This window comes from Colletes latitarsis, chromosome 4 (genome assembly GCF_051014445.1).
Source record: "Colletes latitarsis isolate SP2378_abdomen chromosome 4, iyColLati1, whole genome shotgun sequence".
Lineage (NCBI taxonomy): Eukaryota > Metazoa > Arthropoda > Insecta > Hymenoptera > Colletidae > Colletes > Colletes latitarsis.
Window position 1 is genome coordinate 23,804,869 of NC_135137.1, and position 7,061 is coordinate 23,811,929.

The following is a 7,061-nucleotide window of genomic DNA, read 5'->3' on the forward strand; positions in this document are numbered from 1 at the left end:
ACATTTATTGAAATAAAACTGCTTGTATCTGTTCTTATCAGCTTAATATCTGATACACTCCCCATTGGGGAGTCAGAATATTAATCTGATTTTTGGAAATTGACGGAGCAGTTGGAGCTTGCTCCACCTCTGTCGCGAGTCAGCCTGGCATTGCAGTGCCGCCAGGATTGGCTCAATAACTACACGAAAAATCAGATTTTAAGTATTTTATTTATTTATTTATTGATCTTTTAACTTTTGACTTTTGACTTTTAACTTTTAACTTTTAACTTTTAAAACTTTTAACTTTTAACTTTTAACTTTTATTCTGACTTCCTATATACACTTTGACTCTTCCTTTTGCTCTCTCTCTGTTTTTCGTTTTATTTTCTAAGTTTTAGGCATGGCCGAAGGATCCGGATGCGTCGCCCGAGGAAACGAGGTAATCGTTAAGTTCCCGTTCCCGGACCATTTCAACTGTCCCTACTGCCATCGAGGGACTACGGCGCTGCAAAGAGGAGCGGCGGTGTACCGGCGGCACGAGGATTTAGGTAAACACCTTAAACTTCACCATTCTGGTATTACGCGTAGGTTTGTATGCGGTGATTGCGGCTTCACCGACAACAGTGCTTATGCACTGAAGAAGGTGAAGCAGCATCACGCTGCAAGCCACGCGAATGGTGCACCGAATCCTCCTGCCGCTGGTGCACCATCGGCCGCCCCGGGCGACGCATCTGCATCCCCGGCCAGCGGACCCGCGGGGGGGACGGGCTCCCTCCGCGAGGGCGCGAGAAGCGAGGCCCCGCGATCCGCCGAAACGGATCGATCGACCACGCGAGGAGGCGAGCCGCCATGCGCGAGAAGAAACGTGCCAGCGGTGGCGGCGTCGACCTCCCGTGGTAAGTCAAAGTCCTCCGCCCCCACAACGACGACGGCGAGGACAACGACAGGGCGGAGGACAACGGCGGCGACGGTGGCGGGAAAGAAGCCCGCCACCGCCACACTGAAGAACTTTGTTACCGTCGCCGCCAGACGCAGCGGGTCGCAGCCCGAGCCCGCAACGGCTGCACCGAGGCGGTGCAGCAGAAGGGTGACTCCGACCACCACCTTCGCGGAGGTCACCCGGGGGCCACCGGCCGCCACCACCGGGGTAACGACGACAGCCACGGCGAGGGAAACGAAGAGGACAACGCCCAAGACGCCCTCGCCGGCCGGACCGACGACAGTGGGGGGGACCACCACCACCCAGCCGCCCCCCCCCCCCCGCCGGACAACTAACCCAGACCAACTCCGGCAATCTGTCGTCGGCCGGTAGGACTGCCCCGGTGGTCGTAACATCCACGGCGGCCACGACGACGACGACGACGACGATTACGACGACCACGACGACGACCTCGGTGGTGCGGGGGTCAATACCCGCACCGGTCGTGACACCACCGCCTACCCGGGGTCCAACTCCATCGCCGAGGGGGACAGCCGGCGGCAATTCCACCTCGCCGCCGGCACTCGCGCCCAGGACGAGGGCGCGAGCCAGGAGAGCCGCCACCGAGCCCCCCCAGCAGACCCCGGGCACACCACGACGAAGCAGGAGGATTCGCGGCACTCCCCAGGCGGTGGTACCAGTCGCGGCCGGGAGAAGGACGCCGCCGACGACATCTCCGGCGGCACTAGGATGCCCCACCCCAAGGAGAGGAAGAAGCGCCCGGGCCGTGTCCCTCCCGCCCGGGAGGGGGACGAAGGGGGGCAACACCGCCGCCCCCGTATCCCCAGGGGTGGGGACGACGAGAAGAGGGAGAAGGAGGAGACTCCCGGCCATCGAGGAGTCGTCGTCGGAAGAAGTTGCAACGATAGCGGCCCCGTCGTCGTCGCCGCCGAATGAAGACTGGACAGTGGTGGCCCCCAGAAGAGGAAGGAAGAGGGCCGGGCTGCAGACCCCCGTGCCGGGGGAACAGGAGGCAACGGAGGAAGGAGTAATGCCCCCCGGCAGCGCAGGAATGGTCGGTCCCTCCGTGGAGGCGGAACGGGGCCGAAATACGGACCAGGGCCCAAATAGTAGTAAGGGTAGCAATAATAATTTTAACAGCAGGACTAATGATAAGAGCAGTAAGAAAAGGTACTGTGACAGGGCCACGAGCCCCATCAATTTTAATTGTATTTCGAACGACAATTTTATTCGGGACGACCAGCAAGGGATGCGAAATTATGTTACAATTGACGCGAGCCGGGGCAGTCCGACTAATGCCCCCGGGTCAAACCGGGGCTCTGTTTGTAGAAGGACCGCGGCCCCGAGTGGTGCAACCCCTGCGGTCAGTAGAGGGAACGCCGCCGTGGACCGGAGGCAGACGGCGACGAGGGGGAGAGGGAGTGGTGTCGACCCAGGAACGTGCACACGGAGTGACCCGATGGTGACCGGAGGTAAGCGGACGCAGCGAGCGTGTGGGGGGCTCAGACATGGGCCGGGGCGGAATCCCGAAGCAATCGTGGAGCGTCCAGGGAGAGGGCGCGGACCCACCCGGGGCGAGCGGACGCCAATGGCTGCCCCCCGCCGACGCGGCGGCGCCGAGGAAGCGTCCGAAAGGGCGCGAATCGTCGCGGCTGCGGAGGCGGTGGAGACAGCGGAGGGCTTAGAGGCCCTTGCCGCCCTTGTGGCGGACTTCTTTGGTTCGAGGCGTTCCGCTCGTGGAAGGGGGGGTGCCGCAAGGGCCACTGGGGGGGGAGGAGGAAGGCCGGATGCGGCGGAGAGTTTGAGGGTGCGTCCCCGAGGGGATGCCAGTTGCAACGGAGCGACCGGGGCTCCTTCCACACGGACGGAACACGTCCGGGAAGCCACGCGAATACAGCGTCTGTTCCGAACGAACCGCAAGCGGGCAGTGCAGGAGGTGCTAGCCGAGCAATCTCCGCACTGCCAAGTGCCCAAGGACATTGTCCAAGGGCACTTTAGTTCTATATATGCGGCTCGGGACCGTTCGGAACACTTCCCGGCGCTCCACCACGACCAGCCGGATGAAGGAACCAATGAGGCACTGGAGAGGCCCTTCGGGTCGGCCGAGGTGTTCAACCGCCTCCGGAGGATGAAAAAATCATCCCCCGGACCGGATGGAATCACCTACGCCGACCTGAGGGGGGCCGATCCGGGAGCCGAGGTCCTGACGGCGGCATACAATGCGTGCCGTCGGGTGGAGTTGATTCCCTCCCTGTGGAAGGAGTCAAATACCATCTTGCCATGGGCGTCCCATCGCCATGGGCGACGTAATCCCCAAACTCTTCGCGGCCGTGATGGCCGACCGCCTTACCCGCTGAGCCGTCCAAAATCGACGGCTCTCCCCGGCACAAAAGGGCTTCCTGCCGTATGAGCGGTGCCTTGAGCACAACTTCGTTCTGCGGGAGGCGAAGCGACGGCGGAGGGAATCGGTGGTTGCGTGGCTGGACCATTCCAATGCTTTTGGTTCGGTCCCCCACGCCGCCATCTTAAACGCGCTGGCCGGTGCCGCAGCCCCCCCTGCGATCGTCAACCTCGACCGGTGTCTGTACACCGATTGCACGACAAGGGTCCGTACTGCCGAAGGATTCACCGATAGGATCCCCATGCAGTCGGGAGTAAGACAGGGCTGCCCCTTGAGCCCAATACCCTTCAACCTGGCAATCGAACCCGTGGTCCGCTAAGCCGCGGAGTCGAGGGCCGGGTACGAGATGGTGGGCTTTAAGGTAGCAGCCCCTGGCTTACACGGATGATATCGCATTGATCGCGACGTCTCCCGACGGCATGAGAGGGCTATTGGATGCAGCAGAGGCCACGGCTCGGAGTCTGGGCCTCGCGTTCAACCCGGGGAAGTGAGCGACGCTACACGTCCTTGGAAGCGGCGCGGTGGCCCGGACCGAGTTTGGCCTCAACGAGGGACTCGTTTCAGCGTTCGGAGACGGAGACGCCTACGAACACCTGGGCATTCCCACCGAGGTTCGGATCGACCAGACACCCTACTCCATCAGGGATATGCTGAGGGACCTGGGGGCGGTGGATCGCTCCCTGCTAGCCCCGTGGCAGAAGGTGGAAACCTTGAGATCGGTTATAATTCCACGGATGGATTTCCTGCTACGGGGCGCCAGCGTGAGGAAGTCGGCATTGGCGGAGGTAGACAAGGCTGTTAGGCGTGCGGTCAAGGGATAGCTCAATTTGCCACAGCGGGCCAGCGCGGAGGTAGTTTACATTCCCCCTTCGTGGGGAGGATGTGGACTCCTCCCGCTGGCTGACCTGGCTGATGTGATGACCGTGGTCCATGCGTTCAGGCTTCTGAACGCGCGGGACCCGGTCGTTGCATCACTGGCAAGGCCGTCCCTTAATACAGCGGCGCGGGACAAGCTGCGTCGGCCTGCGACAGAGGGGGACCTCGCGGAGTACCTGTCGGGTCGTTTGACCGGGGACTTCGCGTGGCCAACCAGCGGATGTGCCTCATTCTGGTCACGGGTGCGGTTAGAGACAATCCGCCGGATGAGGGTGGCAGTGGCTGAGCACTACAGAACGACACTGGTCCGGAAACCAGACCAGGGGAAGGTTTTCGGCGTTACCTCCCGCCATGTGGTGAGCAATCACTTCATGCGTGGGGGGTCATTTACTCGCTTCACCGACTGGTGCTTTATTCATCGCACGCGCTTTGATGTCCTCCCACTCAATGGAGCAATCCGATGGGGGGAGGGCGATAAACGATGTCGGCGGTGCGGGTTTAAGCTCGAGAGCCTTCCTCACGTGCTCGGACATTGCAGCGTTCATTCGGCGGCTCGCCAGCTCCGACACCATGGTCTGGTCCGCAGGCTTGCGAGGGCGACCCCTTTTTTTTTTTTTTTTTTGTACGTGGGGAAATCCTCATGGACACCCGCGGGCCCACCCGAAGGGCGGGCCGGCGGGTAGTGTCGGACTCTTACCGACTAAAACCCCACGGTGACCATCCTCAGACGCCAGGCGAGGGACCGGGAGCTCTAGTGAGACATCACAGAGTCCCCCGCCGCGTCGTGCCTTTTCAAGCCCCTCCCGGTGAGAGGCACTCCTCCCACCGCATTCCCACTCAACCGCAGGCGCCTGGTCACCAGCGCCCACGGCCCCGTGACATAGGACTAAGCCGCCGACTGGGTGGCCACGTTGGCCGCTGGACTCATCCGCAGCCAACGGGCCTACCAACAGCCTTAGGTAACACCCGCGGCAAATATCCCATGTCCCGGGCCACTCACACACACATTCAAACACGCAAAGCATTCATACCGGTGTTTGGTCCGCGGGAGCTTTCGCTCCAACCTCCGAGATGCCATGCGAGGATGCGATCACCAGCCTCCTCAGGTTGGTGACCCCATCCCCGCATCCCATCCCAGCGGCTACCCCTATCCGCCACCTGGGGACGCGCCACGTAGGGGTTCACCTCCCCTGCCGCCTGGACACCCAAACGGGTGCGTGGTTGCGAGGGCGACCCGTCTTCCGGGCGACCTCCGGATTGACCGGCGTATCCCGGGTGTCCCTGACAAACTGACGGCCTTGCGTCCTGACATAGTCGTGACGCATGAGCCGTCACGGACCGTTCACCTGGTCGACGTGACCGTGCCCATTGAGAATACCTCGATGGCCTTCGAAGAAGCCAAGGCGGAGAAGTTACGCAAATACGTGCCCATAGCGTGTGCCCTCCGCCGGCGTGGTTACACCATCCACGTGGACACGTTCATCGTCGGGGCACTGGGCACCTGGCATCCGGACAACGAGTCCCTTCTTAAAACGCTGCGCGTCTCACGGTTCTACGCGAGAACCATGAGACTGCTCATGGTATCAGAGATCATAGCCTGGTCCAGGGACATATACGTGCAGCACGTCTCTGGGATCCGGCAGTACCCCGCTCCAATCACGGCCCCCGAGAACGCGGTGGCGTCGAGAAGATTGATTGTCTTGCAAGAGGACCGTGGGGAACGAGGGGTCGGAAGTAATAGCACCAGCGGACTGCCCCGAGCTCGAGAGGACGAGTAGTGGGCGTCCCATCTGGCCAGCGACATTATATACTTTTATATGCTACGCTTTATTTCGTCCTATTTTAGTATACTTTATTTTAGTCTAGTCACTCTATGTATGGCACTCCACGCAGTCCACCATACCCGACTCGATCCCATTTTACTTTATTCTAGTCGACTGTATGCTATTTTATATTTTATATTAATATTTCTTTGCTTGCTTATACTTCCCTTTTTTCTTTCTTTTTGTGGCCCTATACACCGTCGAATTGCTGTACTTTCTTATATTTGTGTTTCTGTTCTTGTTCTCCGTTGTTATTATGATTTACCCTCTTCTTTAACTTTGTTGTTATTTATTTAATTATTTATTTATTTATTTATCTAGCATTCACGTTAATATATATATTGTCAAATTCGCATGATGATCTGACAAGGAAGGAACTAAAATGGACTACCTTATACACACATTAGCTGGACGACCAGTGCGAAAATCAAATGTGAAAATGTTACGACGATAAGGCCGCAGGGGGACTGTCTCTGCGCCCTTTAAAATTTTACTAGTTATGCTATATGATTTATATATATATATATGTATACTCTGTACTTGATCCCCGGGGCAGAGCCCCGGGGAAACATTTATTGAAATAAACTGCTTTTATCTGTTCTTATCAGCTTAATATACTCCCCATTGAAGAGTCAGAATATTAATCTGACTGTTTGAAATTGACGGATCAATAGAAGCCTGATCTACCTCTGTCGCGAGTCAGCCTAGCATTGCAGTGCCGCCAAGATTGGCTCATTAGATTAATATACAACTATCTCATTTATTTATTTATTTATTTATTCATTTATTTATTTACTTTTTCAATTCACCAATTTTTCAACTTTTCAAAATTTCTCAAGTTTTTCATTTCTACTACTGTTGCGTCCCAAGTCAAAAACACGCGATTTTCGTAACGCAACAAGATTCATCGAAGGGTACAACGCTGGGTCCTGCGCTGACCCAGGTAAGGCCATAAAACGGCATTATGCCCATATTTGGGCATAGTCAAGGAGTTTTCGCAGTGGAATTTTCCACGACCCCCACGCGAGCGCATCCCTGC

General features: G+C 57.8%; 1 pseudogene; it reads left to right on the top strand.

Annotated features, from left to right (window-relative positions):
- Positions 1 to 181, top strand: LOC143341557 (U2 spliceosomal RNA; annotated as a pseudogene).
- Positions 182 to 7,061: the final 6,880 nt, after the last annotated feature.